Below are 21,238 nucleotides of genomic sequence, written 5' to 3' on the forward strand. Positions count from 1 at the left end.
TAGCATAAGACACGGTTTATTCCTTTGCATGATGCCTCGCTTCCTCTAGATGATTTCATTTTACACCCTACTCCATTTCCTCCAGGATTTTCCTTCCTCCCTTACTCCATCTTCTGCTTTTTCTACAGCAGGCTCATTTGGGATTCCTTCTTTTTCTCTTCCCAACAGATCCAGAGTAAGACCGTGGCACAGTGTGTGGAGTACTACTACTCCTGGAAAAAAGAGCATCAACTTGCCAGCACCCTTGCTCAGGTGAGTGGCAAGAGAATCGAGACATGCCAGGAGGGAATCAAGGAACTGGCAGAAGGGGACACAAGCTGCTGGCAAGCCATGCCAGACGCCGCTTTGCCAGGATCCCGTCGTCCCCTGCACTGGGAAAGGCGCAGCAGATGCTGCCCAGGGCTTCATTGTGCTGCTGCCCTGGAATACGCAATCCTGGAGCATAACTTTGACCCAAGAAAGCAGCACTGCCACCAACATGGCCTTTGACTCTCTACAGCTTGGTTTCTCAAGGGCTGGCAGCCTTGCTGATTCCAATCACACCCTTCATTCCCCACTGCTTGCTAACAGCAGCAATCCCAGCTGCCTTCATGCAGATGCTGCACATTTTCAGGCATCTTTTGCAGCATCCCAGCCTACTCCCCAAGAAGGAGCTGCCGCTGCTGTGGCTCTGCTCAAACTTTCCTTACTGGCAAACAGCAATTTGCTTCAGAGACAGTGACAGAGAGAGAGAGAGAAGTACTATTGAGGGTAATAGAAAATGGGGGGAAGCATGTGTCTTCACTGATTTGACTGATTTCAAATCCCATTTGAAGCCTAGACATTTGTGGAAGAAAAGCAGAGAGAAATAGATGTTAGGCAGGGAGGTATAATTAAGAAGTGTGGAAGTAGAGATAGCCAGGCACTTATCCCAGCCCTTTGGGCTGTAGGAAAGAGGAGTCTTTTCCTCCGAGTGCTGGCTTGGCAGCCCGCCGCAGCCCACTGCCAAAGCCAGCTGTGTTCTCAGCTCTTTGGGCTTTGGAAGAATTTGCTTTGGCCCATAGATTTTTGTGCTGGACGCTCTGATTTGCAGCCTTCTGAGAGGAAGGAAACATTGATAAGAATTCTTTGATTTGCAGACTGCGTGCGAAGCAAAGAGCAGCAAAAGCCCCCCCAGAAAGGAGACTGGGCAGACAGGGAAGAGAAGCCGCAAGAGGGCTCGCAGCGCCGACTGTCCCTGCTGCCAAGCGCGCCAGCCGCCCCAGCCGGCGCGAGGCCCCTTTCCCTGCGGGCAGTGCAAACGGTGCGCAAGTTCCTCCTCTCTCTGCTCCAAGCTGCGCCTCTGCACTCAAACAGGCTGAGCCTTTTCAAAGGCACCACAGGGCAAGCTGAGGCCACTTGGAGGATGGGCCCTGCCAGCCGTGCTCAAGGTTACAACCCACTTCCAACCCAAAGGGCTCAGCTCAAACCCACTTCAATTCACAAGGAAACCTTGCCCTGCCCCCCAGCAAGACGCACTTCATACAAGTAGGAATAGATAGCATCAAAGCTTGCTTTGATGGGGCTGGTCAACTTCAAACGGGGATGAAGCAAAAGGACGATGACGTTCCAAGGAATTGAAAGCACAGAGAGCAAACTCATGGTGATGATCAATTTGCATATGTGTCACAGCCTGAAAAGACAGAAATTCGGACTAAAAGGGAGGTCTCCGTGCTTGCTTTCATGGTGTGTATTAAATTGACAATGGATGGTTTGTTTCTTATCTTCCAGGGTGTTTGAAACCATCAAGGAAAGGAACAAACACAGGAGAAGACATGGCCCACGGAAGGAAGCAGAGCCTCTCGCCAAGAAGAAAAGGTCCAATTAGACAAGCCTGCAGTTGTGCAGGGCTAGCCATCAAGAGTTAGCCCTCAAGAAGACGAGATAGGAATAAGATGGCTTTTTAAGACTTTAGGGTTGCTTATTCTTCTACTGAGTTGACATGGTAGCAATCTCTCAATTTCTTAGTTCAGATTAGTTCCGATTAGTTCCGATTAGTTCCGATTAGTTCCGATTAGTTCCGATTAGTTAAGTAGTATTATTGAAGATGTTTTTCTTAGTAGTCATAGATTTCTCAGTAAATGGAAGAGGTTTGGTGTTGGCTACGCTCTCTCTTTGGTCATTTTGCCTTTGTTGAGACACAACCTCTCTTTATCATTAAAACAAAGTTTGTTCCAAATTCTGTCTTTTTGTCTGCATGAAATCACTCCAGCCAAGTTTGTTCCATTTGCCTGGTGTTGCAAGCATGGCACTTGCCCTGAGAGAAGAATGTGGGCACGTGAGTCCTCCCACCGGCCCAGCCCCCTGCTCAGCTGGCAGGACTTCCAAAGGGCCGTCTCCATGAGTGCCAAGGAAATAACGGTGGGGCTTCATCCTTTGATGCCTAAAAACCTCGGCTGGGAGTGCAAAGGGAGGCTTTGTTGAATTCAATGAATTGGAGCAAAATGAGTGATCTTGTCTCACTCCACTCTCTGGGATAAAAGCAGAGGGTTCCGTCCTTTTTTGCTGCCCAGCAACAGAACTTGCTTTCATTGTGGGCGACAGATGGACTTGAGCGCCTTCGAGGACGTTTCTAACCTCTCCGATTCTATAAAATCCCTATGCACCACAAAGACATCAGTGGTTGCATTTCAGTTTCAATGTAAAGGCCCACTCTCCCGCTCTGGGCATCCAGCAATCTCCTCAGCTAAAGCAGAGCGGCTGTGCCCATTATCCTCTCACTTCTCACAGCTTTGGCATTTGCAGCAAAGAAGAGTCAAAGTCACTCTTTTGTCTAGCCCAGCAAATGGCAGTGCCTAGCAAGGCTTTGGAGGCAGGGGCTGGGGAGGATGGAGAGGGGGCCAGGGAGGGGGGAATTGCCAGGCTGCTTCTGGCAAGGCGAGGGAAGCTTGCCCTTGTCCGATGGAGCCAGGGCAGGTGGGATTTGGAACCTACAAAGTATCTGCACTGCAGATACTTGAGAACCTACAAAGTATCTGCACTGCAGTGGGCCTTGGTACAGCTGCGCCCTGCCTTTGCTGGCGTGTGTGGAACACGCAGGCTGGCAAGGAAGCCAGATTTGCTCTTGCTTAACGCTAGGCGGGATGGCAGCAAAACTGGCTGGGTTTTGCCATAGCTGGGACCTCAGTCTTGAAACAAAGGTGAAGGCCGTCAGTGTGGAGAAGTCATTCTCTCAGTGTTCCTTTCTCAGAGCAAGCCCAGAGTATTAGAGATGAACATTCTCCCTTCTTCAAGGCAGCTGGAAGAATGACATAGAAATTCTGCACGACAGATTGACTACCAAAACATGCTGGTGGACTGCCCCAGTGTGCGGCCCCATCAGTTGCCCTGAAAAACATCCTGTTTCTCCAAGGTGCAAGGAAGGAGTGTTGCGGTGAGAGACCCGCTCACTAGGCCAAAGGAGGCAAAACATCAAGTGACATCTTGGGCAGCAATAGGACAACTGAGCAAGGGGGCAGGAGGAATGCCTTCACTTGCAGAGAAAGCTTTGCACTTGGTTCTGCACGGAACGCCTTGCAGCATCTAGCTCCTCTCAGAGCCCGAGGAGAGCCAGCGGCGGGAGTCGCCCTGCTTCTCCAGGGCAGGAGATGGGCTCTGGGCTCTGGGCCCTTGGACAGAGCCAGGCTCCTGTGCACATTCAGCTGCAGGCACCTTACAGAGAAGCCCAGGCAAGACCCAGAGCTGTCCCTGCACGCCTTTTGCCCGTCTCATCAGACCACTGATGAGAAATGCCCCAGGGGGAAGGTTCTCTCAGCAAACTTGCAGCCGAAGAAGCAAAAGGGGCAAAGGTGGCCCATCCCTGTTCCTGTCCCCTGGCTCCCCTGGGGTTCTCAATGGAATGTTGCCCCTAGCAACTGGCATTGTCTCCCACTCCTGTGGCCGTTGGTGGAACACTGGTGGAGCAGCGGTGGAGCAGCAGCTGCAGGATCTGCTCCTGGGCTCTCCCTGCCTCTCTCTCTCGCCTTCTGCACTCAGCGCCACACCCGGCCTCTGCATCCACATCCTCCTCCTCTCCTCTGCCGCCAGGCATCCCCACAGTCCCTTTGGGACTGTCAAAGGTAAGGAAGTCCATGTTTGCCCTCAAAGCACTAACAGAACGGCAGGAGGCTCCAGCTGCCTCTCCCGCCAGCCACCACAGACAGGGTGCGTGCTCGCTTTCCCCAGACGAGATTCCTCATGAAAGCGGGCTCCTACTTCTCTTGGAATAATGCTGCTCCCAGGGCAAACACAGACCTTTCCATAGAGGACAGAGAGAGCTGTCACGCTGCACTTGCAGATGCTAGTCCACTGATGACCTGATGAAATTTCTTGGCACCCATTTCACTCCTGAAACTTTGTTGTGCTGACCCAAAAACATATTGGTCATTCCTGAGGAGTTCAGGGCTCCAGTGTCAAAAAGTCCTGTTGCGCCCTCACCCTGCTCACACCTCCTCCAAAGCTTCAAAAAGCAGAAGGATGGCATTTCTCCTCTGTGATCCCTACCGTTCAGGGCATGGAAGCAGTTTGCTGGCCTTCTCCTCCAATAGGGGCTTTCATCTTCAATAATGATCTGGTTTCTGCAATTCTTAGAGACTTACATACTTACATCACTCACAGATCCATTCTGGTTTAATCGCTTTATAGTTTGTTTTTTGGGGGGTTTTTTTGATCTCTTTTGCATAGAGATAGTGGTATAGATTTGTCTGAGTTTTTCAATGTCTGAAGGGCTGGCTCTGCTTCATGGCGAGAGGCAGCCATGAAATGCCATCTTGAGTGGTCCTTCTCAAGAGCACAATCACAGTAGGAGAGAATTTTCTGGGCTGGAAGGGATTCTCAAAGATCATCGAGCCCGCATCCTGGGCCTGCCCAGGACAGCCTCAAGAATCACAGCCTGGGCCCAAGGGCAGTGCCCAAAGGGTTTTGGAGCTCTCTCAGGCTTGGTGCTGTGACGCCTTCCCTGGGGAGGCTGCTGCAGTGCCCAAGCACCCTGTGAAGGCTGAAGAGCCTTCTCCTTCTATGCAACCCAAGCCTCCACTGGCACATCTTCCATGCCATTCTCTTGGTTCTTCTCCATGGCCCCAAGACCCGAGAGAGTAGTGCACGCCCTTCTGCTTCCCGTCTTGAGGAAGCTGCAGACTGCTAGGGGGTGCTGCCTTTGAAAATCCAAGTGAAAAAACCCAGCAATTCCACCAAAGGGAGGGGAGCTGGGACAGAGGAGCTCGTGCTTTGCAATGATGAGGATGAGAAGGAAGGCTAGCGACACATCTTGGCAGAAGGATTTTTATCTGGAGCATTGTTTTCATCTCTTGCAGGTGGAAAGGGGAGGCACAATGAAAAGGAAAGCAAGAGCCAAGAGTCAGCCGTGAGTTTTGGCACAGGGTTAAAGGACAGCCAGCTTGAGGAATGGCATAGAGGAGAACTGCTCTTTCAGAGTCAGGGTGGCATTGGGGCAAGGCTTTGGGTCTACGGGCGCTGTCTCTTGACCGCTCGCCTTTCTTACGTCCGCCTTCTTCTTCCTTTAGACACATCAATGTTGGCAGTGACTTTCAGGCCGAGCTCCCAGAGCTGCAGACCAGACCAGCCAGTGAGGAGGAAGAGCATGCAAGCCTGGTGTGGAAACCCTGGGAGGAAGATGAATCTGACATGGAAAAACCAGACAGAGGTAGCTGTCAAGCTTCTCTTCCAGCCCTGGCATACTGGGCTGTGGGAAAGGCTGTTTCTTGGGTCCAAAGGCAGCTTTTTGCAGGCTCTGCTTCTCTCCTTGTCTCGCCCATCTTGCCACGTGCAAGTCTTAGAGGCAAGGAGAATGCTCTGCTTTTGCAGCAGAGCAGGCAAAAGAGCAAGCGTCCTGCTCTCCAAATTGGCCAGGGCCATTTGCCACTGGCAGAGGAGAGATTGGCCCCCACTTCTTCTTACAAAAGCTGCTTGGATGGGAGAGCCAGCAGCACTGTGTGGGCCTTTGCTTCAGCTGCCCCTGTCTTTGCTGTGCTTTTCATGCTCTCCAAGCTGATGACTTTAGCTCCTGTGCTTTCCTTCTGCCTTGGAGATGGCAGGCTTTGCCCCTTCTGGGCTCAAGCCTGACTTTCAGTGGGTTTCTCTTGTGCTTGCAGTAAGAGAACTCTTGGACATGGCCAGCTCCCGTGGCGTTCCCGGGGCAGCAGCTAACCTGGAGCTGGCCCTGCACTGCCTGCACCAGGCTGGCGGCAGCGTTCCGGTAAGAAGCGGCTCTTTGGGCGCAGGGAGGAGTGGACAGGGAATTCAGAAGGCCCGGGCACTGGCACAGCCTTTCCTGGCTGCTCCTTGAAGAAGGCACTGAACAGGAAGCAGAGCCCTTGCTGCCTGTTGTGTCTCCTGCAGCTGGGCCAGGCCTGAGCCCTAATGGCTCGAGCAGGAAGAATATCTCTCCTGGAGGCACTGGCCGACGCTCCTGCAGCCTGCTGCCTTGTGAATGGCCTGGAGATCCCTGTTCTCTAAGACATTTGCAGGGGAAATTCCCAGAAGCCTCAGTGGGCCCAGGCAATTCTGGCTGCAGGAGCAGCGAGATCACTGACTTGGTGAGCCAAATGGCACTCTTGGGGAGCAGGATCAAAAGGCTGGGCAGCAAAACCCAGGGGCTGGCAGCAAATGCCAGTGTTTGAGCCCTATGGGAGCCAGTGGCCGGAATCCCTGAAGAGGCAAAGTAGCTGAAAGGCAGCATGGATGATTTTTGGCTTCTGCTTTTGTTGTGGGGCAGCTAAAGCCTTTTCCCCCTTTGATCTTGCAGGAGGCTCTGGAGATGCTGCTCTCGGGGGGGCCTCCAACACCTCAAGGCCATCCCTTGGCCGATTATCATTACGCAGGTAACCAAAGCAGAGCTTCTTCTTCACTGACACATGCTGCCGGCTCCTTAAGTGCCGTGGCAAGCATTTCTGCTTCAACACATTGTGCTTAACACCCGCACGAGGTCTCCACTTCTCCAGGGGGCGGGCAAAGCACCAGCATCTCCTCCTTCAGCTTTACTTCTTTTCCATGCCTTTTCCCTGGGCCATGCCTGCTCCTGTCTTCCTTGCCTTCTGAGGGAGCAGACGTGGACACGGGTGAATGATGGCTGGCGCCGACTTGGTTTCGGCAGCCAGGGGGATCTGCTTCAAGCGGATAGAGGCATCAATTGACCCGCTGCTGCTTTTTACGGCCAGGCTCCAATAGATGGACACCTGAGGAGAAGGAGTCCTTCCAAAAGGCTTTCCACACCTACGGCAAGGATTTTCATCTGATCCAGAAGCAGGTAAAGCCATAGGACGTTCTTTACCCTAGCAGATCATCAGAAGGAAAGCTTGGTTATTTCAGCTACCAAAGACGGGACTTCAGTCTCTCTCTTCTCAAGCACCAAACACCTTCAAGTAGTAACAAAAGGGGACATCCAAGGCCTGCGGGAAAATGACGATCCTGCCTCTCCAGCCCTTTTCTGCAAGCTCTCTTGCAAGAAGCAGCTGTATTCTGTCAGACTTGTCTCACAGGTGTGCTGCTGCTTGCACAACACACATTGCGCTGGCATAATTGCAGTGAAGCGGGCAAAGAAGAACGGTGCTCGATGGATTTGTTGTTGGTCTGTGCATTACATGTGGTACCACGTAGCATAAGACACGGTTTATTCCTTTGCATGATGCCTCGCTTCCTCTAGATGATTTCATTTTACACCCTACTCCATTTCCTCCAGGATTTTCCTTCCTCCCTTACTCCATCTTCTGCTTTTTCTACAGCAGGCTCATTTGGGATTCCTTCTTTTTCTCTTCCCAACAGATCCAGAGTAAGACCGTGGCACAGTGTGTGGAGTACTACTACTCCTGGAAAAAAGAGCATCAACTTGCCAGCACCCTTGCTCAGGTGAGTGGCAAGAGAATCGAGACATGCCAGGAGGGAATCAAGGAACTGGCAGAAGGGGACACAAGCTGCTGGCAAGCCATGCCAGACGCCGCTTTGCCAGGATCCCGTCGTCCCCTGCACTGGGAAAGGCGCAGCAGATGCTGCCCAGGGCTTCATTGTGCTGCTGCCCTGGAATACGCAATCCTGGAGCATAACTTTGACCCAAGAAAGCAGCACTGCCACCAACATGGCCTTTGACTCTCTACAGCTTGGTTTCTCAAGGGCTGGCAGCCTTGCTGATTCCAATCACACCCTTCATTCCCCACTGCTTGCTAACAGCAGCAATCCCAGCTGCCTTCATGCAGATGCTGCACATTTTCAGGCATCTTTTGCAGCATCCCAGCCTACTCCCCAAGAAGGAGCTGCCGCTGCTGTGGCTCTGCTCAAACTTTCCTTACTGGCAAACAGCAATTTGCTTCAGAGACAGTGACAGAGAGAGAGAGAGAAGTACTATTGAGGGTAATAGAAAATGGGGGGAAGCATGTGTCTTCACTGATTTGACTGATTTCAAATCCCATTTGAAGCCTAGACATTTGTGGAAGAAAAGCAGAGAGAAATAGATGTTAGGCAGGGAGGTATAATTAAGAAGTGTGGAAGTAGAGATAGCCAGGCACTTATCCCAGCCCTTTGGGCTGTAGGAAAGAGGAGTCTTTTCCTCCGAGTGCTGGCTTGGCAGCCCGCCGCAGCCCACTGCCAAAGCCAGCCGTGTTCTCAGCTCTTTGGGCTTTGGAAGAATTTGCTTTGGCCCATAGATTTTTGTGCTGGACGCTCTGATTTGCAGCCTTCTGAGAGGAAGGAAACATTGATAAGAATTCTTTGATTTGCAGACTGCGTGCGAAGCAAAGAGCAGCAAAAGCCCCCCCAGAAAGGAGACTGGGCAGACAGGGAAGAGAAGCCGCAAGAGGGCTCGCAGCGCCGACTGTCCCTGCTGCCAAGCGCGCCAGCCGCCCCAGCCGGCGCGAGGCCCCTTTCCCTGCGGGCAGTGCAAACGGTGCGCAAGTTCCTCCTCTCTCTGCTCCAAGCTGCGCCTCTGCACTCAAACAGGCTGAGCCTTTTCAAAGGCACCACAGGGCAAGCTGAGGCCACTTGGAGGATGGGCCCTGCCAGCCGTGCTCAAGGTTACAACCCACTTCCAACCCAAAGGGCTCAGCTCAAACCCACTTCAATTCACAAGGAAACCTTGCCCTGCCCCCCAGCAAGACGCACTTCATACAAGTAGGAATAGATAGCATCAAAGCTTGCTTTGATGGGGCTGGTCAACTTCAAACGGGGATGAAGCAAAAGGACGATGACGTTCCAAGGAATTGAAAGCACAGAGAGCAAACTCATGGTGATGATCAATTTGCATATGTGTCACAGCCTGAAAAGACAGAAATTCGGACTAAAAGGGAGGTCTCCGTGCTTGCTTTCATGGTGTGTATTAAATTGACAATGGATGGTTTGTTTCTTATCTTCCAGGGTGTTTGAAACCATCAAGGAAAGGAACAAACACAGGAGAAGACATGGCCCACGGAAGGAAGCAGAGCCTCTCGCCAAGAAGAAAAGGTCCAATTAGACAAGCCTGCAGTTGTGCAGGGCTAGCCATCAAGAGTTAGCCCTCAAGAAGACGAGATAGGAATAAGATGGCTTTTTAAGACTTTAGGGTTGCTTATTCTTCTACTGAGTTGACATGGTAGCAATCTCTCAATTTCTTAGTTCAGATTAGTTCCGATTAGTTCCGATTAGTTCCGATTAGTTCCGATTAGTTCCGATTAGTTAAGTAGTATTATTGAAGATGTTTTTCTTAGTAGTCATAGATTTCTCAGTAAATGGAAGAGGTTTGGTGTTGGCTACGCTCTCTCTTTGGTCATTTTGCCTTTGTTGAGACACAACCTCTCTTTATCATTAAAACAAAGTTTGTTCCAAATTCTGTCTTTTTGTCTGCATGAAATCACTCCAGCCAAGTTTGTTCCATTTGCCTGGTGTTGCAAGCATGGCACTTGCCCTGAGAGAAGAATGTGGGCACGTGAGTCCTCCCACCGGCCCAGCCCCCTGCTCAGCTGGCAGGACTTCCAAAGGGCCGTCTCCATGAGTGCCAAGGAAATAACGGTGGGGCTTCATCCTTTGATGCCTAAAAACCTCGGCTGGGAGTGCAAAGGGAGGCTTTGTTGAATTCAATGAATTGGAGCAAAATGAGTGATCTTGTCTCACTCCACTCTCTGGGATAAAAGCAGAGGGTTCCGTCCTTTTTTGCTGCCCAGCAACAGAACTTGCTTTCATTGTGGGCGACAGATGGACTTGAGCGCCTTCGAGGACGTTTCTAACCTCTCCGATTCTATAAAATCCCTATGCACCACAAAGACATCAGTGGTTGCATTTCAGTTTCAATGTAAAGGCCCACTCTCCCGCTCTGGGCATCCAGCAATCTCCTCAGCTAAAGCAGAGCGGCTGTGCCCATTATCCTCTCACTTCTCACAGCTTTGGCATTTGCAGCAAAGAAGAGTCAAAGTCACTCTTTTGTCTAGCCCAGCAAATGGCAGTGCCTAGCAAGGCTTTGGAGGCAGGGGCTGGGGAGGATGGAGAGGGGGCCAGGGAGGGGGGAATTGCCAGGCTGCTTCTGGCAAGGCGAGGGAAGCTTGCCCTTGTCCGATGGAGCCAGGGCAGGTGGGATTTGGAACCTACAAAGTATCTGCACTGCAGATACTTGAGAACCTACAAAGTATCTGCACTGCAGTGGGCCTTGGTACAGCTGCGCCCTGCCTTTGCTGGCGTGTGTGGAACACGCAGGCTGGCAAGGAAGCCAGATTTGCTCTTGCTTAACGCTAGGCGGGATGGCAGCAAAACTGGCTGGGTTTTGCCATAGCTGGGACCTCAGTCTTGAAACAAACGTGAAGGCCGTCAGTGTGGAGAAGTCATTCTCTCAGTGTTCCTTTCTCAGAGCAAGCCCAGAGTATTAGAGATGAACATTCTCCCTTCTTCAAGGCAGCTGGAAGAATGACATAGAAATTCTGCACGACAGATTGACTACCAAAACATGCTGGTGGACTGCCCCAGTGTGCGGCCCCATCAGTTGCCCTGAAAAACATCCTGTTTCTCCAAGGTGCAAGGAAGGAGTGTTGCGGTGAGAGACCCGCTCACTAGGCCAAAGGAGGCAAAACATCAAGTGACATCTTGGGCAGCAATAGGACAACTGAGCAAGGGGGCAGGAGGAATGCCTTCACTTGCAGAGAAAGCTTTGCACTTGGTTCTGCACGGAACGCCTTGCAGCATCTAGCTCCTCTCAGAGCCCGAGGAGAGCCAGCGGCGGGAGTCGCCCTGCTTCTCCAGGGCAGGAGATGGGCTCTGGGCTCTGGGCCCTTGGACAGAGCCAGGCTCCTGTGCACATTCAGCTGCAGGCACCTTACAGAGAAGCCCAGGCAAGACCCAGAGCTGTCCCTGCACGCCTTTTGCCCGTCTCATCAGACCACTGATGAGAAATGCCCCAGGGGGAAGGTTCTCTCAGCAAACTTGCAGCCGAAGAAGCAAAAGGGGCAAAGGTGGCCCATCCCTGTTCCTGTCCCCTGGCTCCCCTGGGGTTCTCAATGGAATGTTGCCCCTAGCAACTGGCATTGTCTCCCACTCCTGTGGCCGTTGGTGGAACACTGGTGGAGCAGCGGTGGAGCAGCAGCTGCAGGATCTGCTCCTGGGCTCTCCCTGCCTCTCTCTCTCGCCTTCTGCACTCAGCGCCACACCCGGCCTCTGCATCCACATCCTCCTCCTCTCCTCTGCCGCCAGGCATCCCCACAGTCCCTTTGGGACTGTCAAAGGTAAGGAAGTCCATGTTTGCCCTCAAAGCACTAACAGAACGGCAGGAGGCTCCAGCTGCCTCTCCCGCCAGCCACCACAGACAGGGTGCGTGCTCGCTTTCCCCAGACGAGATTCCTCATGAAAGCGGGCTCCTACTTCTCTTGGAATAATGCTGCTCCCAGGGCAAACACAGACCTTTCCATAGAGGACAGAGAGAGCTGTCACGCTGCACTTGCAGATGCTAGTCCACTGATGACCTGATGAAATTTCTTGGCACCCTTTTCACTCCTGAAACTTTGTTGTGCTGACCCAAAAACATATTAGTCATTCCTGAGGAGTTCAGGGCTCCAGTGTCAAAAAGTCCTGTTGCGCCCTCACCCTGCTCACACCTCCTCCAAAGCTTCAAAAACCAGAAGGATGGCATTTCTCCTCTGTGATCCCTACCGTTCAGGGCATGGAAGCAGTTTGCTGGCCTTCTCCTCCAATAGGGGCTTTCATCTTCAATAATGATCTGGTTTCTGCAATTCTTAGAGACTTACATACTTACATCACTCACAGATCCATTCTGGTTTAATCGCTTTATAGTTTGTTTTTTGGGGGGTTTTTTTGATCTCTTTTGCATAGAGATAGTGGTATAGATTTGTCTGAGTTTTTCAATGTCTGAAGGGCTGGCTCTGCTTCATGGCGAGAGGCAGCCATGAAATGCCATCTTGAGTGGTCCTTCTCAAGAGCACAATCACAGTAGGAGAGAATTTTCTGGGCTGGAAGGGATTCTCAAAGATCATCGAGCCCGCATCCTGGGCCTGCCCAGGACAGCCTCAAGAATCACAGCCTGGGCCCAAGGGCAGTGCCCAAAGGGTTTTGGAGCTCTCTCAGGCTTGGTGCTGTGACGCCTTCCCTGGGGAGGCTGCTGCAGTGCCCAAGCACCCTGTGAAGGCTGAAGAGCCTTCTCCTTCTATGCAACCCAAGCCTCCACTGGCACATCTTCCATGCCATTCTCTTGGTTCTTCTCCCTGGCCCCAAGACCCGAGAGAGTAGTGCACGCCCTTCTGCTTCCCGTCTTGAGGAAGCTGCAGACTGCTAGGGGGTGCTGCCTTTGAAAATCCAAGTGAAAAAACCCAGCAATTCCACCAAAGGGAGGGGAGCTGGGACAGAGGAGCTCGTGCTTTGCAATGATGAGGATGAGAAGGAAGGCTAGCGACACATCTTGGCAGACGGATTTTTATCTGGAGCATTGTTTTCATCTCTTGCAGGTGGAAAGGGGAGGCACAATGAAAAGGAAAGCAAGAGCCAAGAGTCAGCCGTGAGTTTTGGCACAGGGTTAAAGGACAGCCAGCTTGAGGAATGGCATAGAGGAGAACTGCTCTTTCAGAGTCAGGGTGGCATTGGGGCAAGGCTTTGGGTCTACGGGCGCTGTCTCTTGACCGCTCGCCTTTCTTACGTCCGCCTTCTTCTTCCTTTAGACACATCAATGTTGGCAGTGACTTTCAGGCCGAGCTCCCAGAGCTGCAGACCAGAGCAGCCAGTGAGGAGGAAGAGCATGCAAGCCTGGTGTGGAAACCCTGGGAGGAAGATGAATCTGACATGGAAAAACCGGACAGAGGTAGCTGTCAAGCTTCTCTTCCAGCCCTGGCATACTGGGCTGTGGGAAAGGCTGCTTCTTGGGTCCAAAGGCAGCTTTTTGCAGGCTCTGCTTCTCTCCTTGTCTCGCCCATCTTGCCACGTGCAAGTCTTAGAGGCAAGGAGAATGCTCTGCTTTTGCAGCAGAGCAGGCAAAAGAGCAAGCGTCCTGCTCTCCAAATTGGCCAGGGCCATTTGCCACTGGCAGAGGAGAGATTGGCCCCCACTTCTTCTTACAAAAGCTGCTTGGATGGGAGAGCCAGCAGCACTGTGTGGGCCTTTGCTTCAGCTGCCCCTGTCTTTGCTGTGCTTTTCATGCTCTCCAAGCTGATGACTTTAGCTCCTGTGCTTTCCTTCTGCCTTGGAGATGGCAGGCTTTGCCCCTTCTGGGCTCAAGCCTGACTTTCAGTGGGTTTCTCTTGTGCTTGCAGTAAGAGAACTCTTGGACATGGCCAGCTCCCGTGGCGTTCCCGGGGCAGCAGCTAACCTGGAGCTGGCCCTGCACTGCCTGCACCAGGCTGGCGGCAGCGTTCCGGTAAGAAGCGGCTCTTTGGGCGCAGGGAGGAGTGGACAGGGAATTCAGAAGGCCCGGGCACTGGCACAGCCTTTCCTGGCTGCTCCTTGAAGAAGGCACTGAACAGGAAGCAGAGCCCTTGCTGCCTGTTGTGTCTCCTGCAGCTGGGCCAGGCCTGAGCCCTAATGGCTCGAGCAGGAAGAATATCTCTCCTGGAGGCACTGGCCGACGCTCCTGCAGCCTGCTGCCTTGTGAATGGCCTGGAGATCCCTGTTCTCTAAGACATTTGCAGGGGAAATTCCCAGAAGCCTCAGTGGGCCCAGGCAATTCTGGCTGCAGGAGCAGCGAGATCACTGACTTGGTGAGCCAAATGGCACTCTTGGGGAGCAGGATCAAAAGGCTGGGCAGCAAAACCCAGGGGCTGGCAGCAAATGCCAGTGTTTGAGCCCTATGGGAGCCAGTGGCCGGAATCCCTGAAGAGGCAAAGTAGCTGAAAGGCAGCATGGATGATTTTTGGCTTCTGCTTTTGTTGTGGGGCAGCTAAAGCCTTTTCCCCCTTTGATCTTGCAGGAGGCTCTGGAGATGCTGCTCTCGGGGGGGCCTCCAACACCTCAAGGCCATCCCTTGGCCGATTATCATTACGCAGGTAACCAAAGCAGAGCTTCTTCTTCACTGACACATGCTGCCGGCTCCTTAAGTGCCGTGGCAAGCATTTCTGCTTCAACACATTGTGCTTAACACCCGCACGAGGTCTCCACTTCTCCAGGGGGCGGGCAAAGCACCAGCATCTCCTCCTTCAGCTTTACTTCTTTTCCATGCCTTTTCCCTGGGCCATGCCTGCTCCTGTCTTCCTTGCCTTCTGAGGGAGCAGACGTGGACACGGGTGAATGATGGCTGGCGCCGACTTGGTTTCGGCAGCCAGGGGGATCTGCTTCAAGCGGATAGAGGCATCAATTGACCCGCTGCTGCTTTTTACGGCCAGGCTCCAATAGATGGACACCTGAGGAGAAGGAGTCCTTCCAAAAGGCTTTCCACACCTACGGCAAGGATTTTCATCTGATCCAGAAGCAGGTAAAGCCATAGGACGTTCTTTACCCTAGCAGATCATCAGAAGGAAAGCTTGGTTATTTCAGCTACCAAAGACGGGACTTCAGTCTCTCTCTTCTCAAGCACCAAACACCTTCAAGTAGTAACAAAAGGGGACATCCAAGGCCTGCGGGAAAATGACGATCCTGCCTCTCCAGCCCTTTTCTGCAAGCTCTCTTGCAAGAAGCAGCTGTATTCTGTCAGACTTGTCTCACAGGTGTGCTGCTGCTTGCACAACACACATTGCGCTGGCATAATTGCAGTGAAGCGGGCAAAGAAGAACGGTGCTCGATGGATTTGTTGTTGGTCTCTGCATTACATGTGGTACCACGTAGCATAAGACACGGTTTATTCCTTTGCATGATGCCTCGCTTCCTCTAGATGATTTCATTTTACACCCTACTCCATTTCCTCCAGGATTTTCCTTCCTCCCTTACTCCATCTTCTGCTTTTTCTACAGCAGGCTCATTTGGGATTCCTTCTTTTTCTCTTCCCAACAGATCCAGAGTAAGACCGTGGCACAGTGTGTGGAGTACTACTACTCCTGGAAAAAAGAGCATCAACTTGCCAGCACCCTTGCTCAGGTGAGTGGCAAGAGAATCGAGACATGCCAGGAGGGAATCAAGGAACTGGCAGAAGGGGACACAAGCTGCTGGCAAGCCATGCCAGACGCCGCTTTGCCAGGATCCCGTCGTCCCCTGCACTGGGAAAGGCGCAGCAGATGCTGCCCAGGGCTTCATTGTGCTGCTGCCCTGGAATACGCAATCCTGGAGCATAACTTTGACCCAAGAAAGCAGCACTGCCACCAACATGGCCTTTGACTCTCTACAGCTTGGTTTCTCAAGGGCTGGCAGCCTTGCTGATTCCAATCACACCCTTCATTCCCCACTGCTTGCTAACAGCAGCAATCCCAGCTGCCTTCATGCAGATGCTGCACATTTTCAGGCATCTTTTGCAGCATCCCAGCCTACTCCCCAAGAAGGAGCTGCCGCTGCTGTGGCTCTGCTCAAACTTTCCTTACTGGCAAACAGCAATTTGCTTCAGAGACAGTGACAGAGAGAGAGAGAGAAGTACTATTGAGGGTAATAGAAAATGGGGGGAAGCATGTGTCTTCACTGATTTGACTGATTTCAAATCCCATTTGAAGCCTAGACATTTGTGGAAGAAAAGCAGAGAGAAATAGATGTTAGGCAGGGAGGTATAATTAAGAAGTGTGGAAGTAGAGATAGCCAGGCACTTATCCCAGCCCTTTGGGCTGTAGGAAAGAGGAGTCTTTTCCTCCGAGTGCTGGCTTGGCAGCCCGCCGCAGCCCACTGCCAAAGCCAGCCGTGTTCTCAGCTCTTTGGGCTTTGGAAGAATTTGCTTTGGCCCATAGATTTTTGTGCTGGACGCTCTGATTTGCAGCCTTCTGAGAGGAAGGAAACATTGATAAGAATTCTTTGATTTGCAGACTGCGTGCGAAGCAAAGAGCAGCAAAAGCCCCCCCAGAAAGGAGACTGGGCAGACAGGGAAGAGAAGCCGCAAGAGGGCTCGCAGCGCCGACTGTCCCTGCTGCCAAGCGCGCCAGCCGCCCCAGCCGGCGCGAGGCCCCTTTCCCTGCGGGCAGTGCAAACGGTGCGCAAGTTCCTCCTCTCTCTGCTCCAAGCTGCGCCTCTGCACTCAAACAGGCTGAGCCTTTTCAAAGGCACCACAGGGCAAGCTGAGGCCACTTGGAGGATGGGCCCTGCCAGCCGTGCTCAAGGTTACAACCCACTTCCAACCCAAAGGGCTCAGCTCAAACCCACTTCAATTCACAAGGAAACCTTGCCCTGCCCCCCAGCAAGACGCACTTCATACAAGTAGGAATAGATAGCATCAAAGCTTGCTTTGATGGGGCTGGTCAACTTCAAACGGGGATGAAGCAAAAGGACGATGACGTTCCAAGGAATTGAAAGCACAGAGAGCAAACTCATGGTGATGATCAATTTGCATATGTGTCACAGCCTGAAAAGACAGAAATTCGGACTAAAAGGGAGGTCTCCGTGCTTGCTTTCATGGTGTGTATTAAATTGACAATGGATGGTTTGTTTCTTATCTTCCAGGGTGTTTGAAACCATCAAGGAAAGGAACAAACACAGGAGAAGACATGGCCCACGGAAGGAAGCAGAGCCTCTCGCCAAGAAGAAAAGGTCCAATTAGACAAGCCTGCAGTTGTGCAGGGCTAGCCATCAAGAGTTAGCCCTCAAGAAGACGAGATAGGAATAAGATGGCTTTTTAAGACTTTAGGGTTGCTTATTCTTCTACTGAGTTGACATGGTAGCAATCTCTCAATTTCTTAGTTCAGATTAGTTCCGATTAGTTCCGATTAGTTCCGATTAGTTCCGATTAGTTCCGATTAGTTAAGTAGTATTATTGAAGATGTTTTTCTTAGTAGTCATAGATTTCTCAGTAAATGGAAGAGGTTTGGTGTTGGCTACGCTCTCTCTTTGGTCATTTTGCCTTTGTTGAGACACAACCTCTCTTTATCATTAAAACAAAGTTTGTTCCAAATTCTGTCTTTTTGTCTGCATGAAATCACTCCAGCCAAGTTTGTTCCATTTGCCTGGTGTTGCAAGCATGGCACTTGCCCTGAGAGAAGAATGTGGGCACGTGAGTCCTCCCACCGGCCCAGCCCCCTGCTCAGCTGGCAGGACTTCCAAAGGGCCGTCTCCATGAGTGCCAAGGAAATAACGGTGGGGCTTCATCCTTTGATGCCTAAAAACCTCGGCTGGGAGTGCAAAGGGAGGCTTTGTTGAATTCAATGAATTGGAGCAAAATGAGTGATCTTGTCTCACTCCACTCTCTGGGATAAAAGCAGAGGGTTCCGTCCTTTTTTGCTGCCCAGCAACAGAACTTGCTTTCATTGTGGGCGACAGATGGACTTGAGCGCCTTCGAGGACGTTTCTAACCTCTCCGATTCTATAAAATCCCTATGCACCACAAAGACATCAGTGGTTGCATTTCAGTTTCAATGTAAAGGCCCACTCTCCCGCTCTGGGCATCCAGCAATCTCCTCAGCTAAAGCAGAGCGGCTGTGCCCATTATCCTCTCACTTCTCACAGCTTTGGCATTTGCAGCAAAGAAGAGTCAAAGTCACTCTTTTGTCTAGCCCAGCAAATGGCAGTGCCTAGCAAGGCTTTGGAGGCAGGGGCTGGGGAGGATGGAGAGGGGGCCAGGGAGGGGGGAATTGCCAGGCTGCTTCTGGCAAGGCGAGGGAAGCTTGCCCTTGTCCGATGGAGCCAGGGCAGGTGGGATTTGGAACCTACAAAGTATCTGCACTGCAGATACTTGAGAACCTACAAAGTATCTGCACTGCAGTGGGCCTTGGTACAGCTGCGCCCTGCCTTTGCTGGCGTGTGTGGAACACGCAGGCTGGCAAGGAAGCCAGATTTGCTCTTGCTTAACGCTAGGCGGGATGGCAGCAAAACTGGCTGGGTTTTGCCATAGCTGGGACCTCAGTCTTGAAACAAACGTGAAGGCCGTCAGTGTGGAGAAGTCATTCTCTCAGTGTTCCTTTCTCAGAGCAAGCCCAGAGTATTAGAGATGAACATTCTCCCTTCTTCAAGGCAGCTGGAAGAATGACATAGAAATTCTGCACGACAGATTGACTACCAAAACATGCTGGTGGACTGCCCCAGTGTGCGGCCCCATCAGTTGCCCTGAAAAACATCCTGTTTCTCCAAGGTGCAAGGAAGGAGTGTTGCGGTGAGAGACCCGCTCACTAGGCCAAAGGAGGCAAAACATCAAGTGACATCTTGGGCAGCAATAGGACAACTGAGCAAGGGGGCAGGAGGAATGCCTTCACTTGCAGAGAAAGCTTTGCACTTGGTTCTGCACGGAACGCCTTGCAGCATCTAGCTCCTCTCAGAGCCCGAGGAGAGCCAGCGGCGGGAGTCGCCCTGCTTCTCCAGGGCAGGAGATGGGCTCTGGGCTCTGGGCCCTTGGACAGAGCCAGGCTCCTGTGCACATTCAGCTGCAGGCACCTTACAGAGAAGCCCAGGCAAGACCCAGAGCTGTCCCTGCACGCCTTTTGCCCGTCTCATCAGACCACTGATGAGAAATGCCCCAGGGGGAAGGTTCTCTCAGCAAACTTGCAGCCGAAGAAGCAAAAGGGGCAAAGGTGGCCCATCCCTGTTCCTGTCCCCTGGCTCCCCTGGGGTTCTCAATGGAATGTTGCCCCTAGCAACTGGCATTGTCTCCCACTCCTGTGGCCGTTGGTGGAACACTGGTGGAGCAGCGGTGGAGCAGCAGCTGCAGGATCTGCTCCTGGGCTCTCCCTGCCTCTCTCTCTCGCCTTCTGCACTCAGCGCCACACCCGGCCTCTGCATCCACATCCTCCTCCTCTCCTCTGCCGCCAGGCATCCCCACAGTCCCTTTGGGACTGTCAAAGGTAAGGAAGTCCATGTTTGCCCTCAAAGCACTAACAGAACGGCAGGAGGCTCCAGCTGCCTCTCCCGCCAGCCACCACAGACAGGGTGCGTGCTCGCTTTCCCCAGACGAGATTCCTCATGAAAGCGGGCTCCTACTTCTCTTGGAATAATGCTGCTCCCAGGGCAAACACAGACCTTTCCATAGAGGACAGAGAGAGCTGTCACGCTGCACTTGCAGATGCTAGTCCACTGATGACCTGATGAAATTTCTTGGCACCCTTTTCACTCCTGAAACTTTGTTGTGCTGACCCAAAAACATATTGGTCATTCCTGAGGAGTTCAGGGCTCCAGTGTCAAAAAGTCCTGTTGCGCCCTCACCCTGCTCACACCTCCTCCAAAGCTTCAAAAAGCAGAAGGATGGCATTTCTCCTCTGTGATCCCTACCGTTCAGGGCATGGAAGCAGTTTGCTGGCCTTCTCCTCCAATAGGGGCTTTCATCTTCAATAATGATCTGGTTTCTGCAATTCTTAGAGACTTACATACTTACATCACTCACAGATCCATTCTGGTTTAATCGCTTTATAGTTTGTTTTTTGGGGGGTTTTTTTGATCTCTTTTGCATAGAGATAGTGGTATAGATTTGTCTGAGTTTTTCAATGTCTGAAGGGCTGGCTCTGCTTCATGGCGAGAGGCAGCCATGAAATGCCATCTTGAGTGGTCCTTCTCAAGAGCACAATCACAGTAGGAGAGAATTTTCTGGGCTGGAAGGGATTCTCAAAGATCATCGAGCCCGCATCCTGGGCCTGCCCAGGACAGCCTCAAGAATCACAGCCTGGGCCCAAGGGCAGTGCCCAAAGGGGTTTGGAGCTCTCTCAGGCTTGGTGCTGTGACGCCTTCCCTGGGGAGGCTGCTGCAGTGCCCAAGCACCCTGTGAAGGCTGAAGAGCCTTCTCCTTCTATGCAACCCAAGCCTCCACTGGCACATCTTCCATGCCATTCTCTTGGTTCTTCTCCCTGGCCCCAAGACCCGAGAGAGTAGTGCACGCCCTTCTGCTTCCCGTCTTGAGGAAGCTGCAGACTGCTAGGGGGTGCTGCCTTTGAAAATCCAAGTGAAAAAACCCAGCAATTCCACCAAAGGGAGGGGAGCTGGGACAGAGGAGCTCGTGCTTTGCAATGATGAGGATGAGAAGGAAGGCTAGCGACACATCTTGGCAGACGGATTTTTATCTGGAGCATTGTTTTCATCTCTTGCAGGTGGAAAGGGGAGGCACAATGAAAAGGAAAGCAAGAGCCAAGAGTCAGCCGTGAGTTTTGGCACAGGGTTAAAGGACAGCCAGCTTGAGGAATGGCATAGAGGAGAACTGCTCTTTCAGAGTCAGGGTGGCATTGGGGCAAGGCTTTGGGTCTACGGGCGCTGTCTCTTGACCGCTCGCCTTTCTTACGTCCGCCTTCTTCTTCCTTTAGACACATCAATGTTGGCAGTGACTTTCAGGCCGAGCTCCCAGAGCTGCAGACCAGAGCAGCCAGTGAGGAGGAAGAGCATGCAAGCCTGGTGTGGAAACCCTGGGAGGAAGATGAATCTGACATGGAAAAACCGGACAGAGGTAGCTGTCAAGCTTCTCTTCCAGCCCTGGCATACTGGGCTGTGGGAAAGGCTGCTTCTTGGGTCCAAAGGCAGCTTTTTGCAGGCTCTGCTTCTCTCCTTGTCTCGCCCATCTTGCCACGTGCAAGTCTTAGAGGCAAGGAGAATGCTCTGCTTTTGCAGCAGAGCAGGCAAAAGAGCAAGCGTCCTGCTCTCCAAATTGGCCAGGGGCATTTGCCACTGGCAGAGGAGAGATTGGCCCCCACTTCTTCTTACAAAAGCTGCTTGGATGGGAGAGCCAGCAGCACTGTGTGGGCCTTTGCTTCAGCTGCCCCTGTCTTTGCTGTGCTTTTCATGCTCTCCAAGCTGATGACTTTAGCTCCTG

Source organism: Fringilla coelebs (assembly GCF_963513975.1).
Source record: "Fringilla coelebs genome assembly, chromosome: Z".
In the NCBI taxonomy this organism is placed as follows: Eukaryota; Metazoa; Chordata; class Aves; order Passeriformes; family Fringillidae; genus Fringilla; species Fringilla coelebs.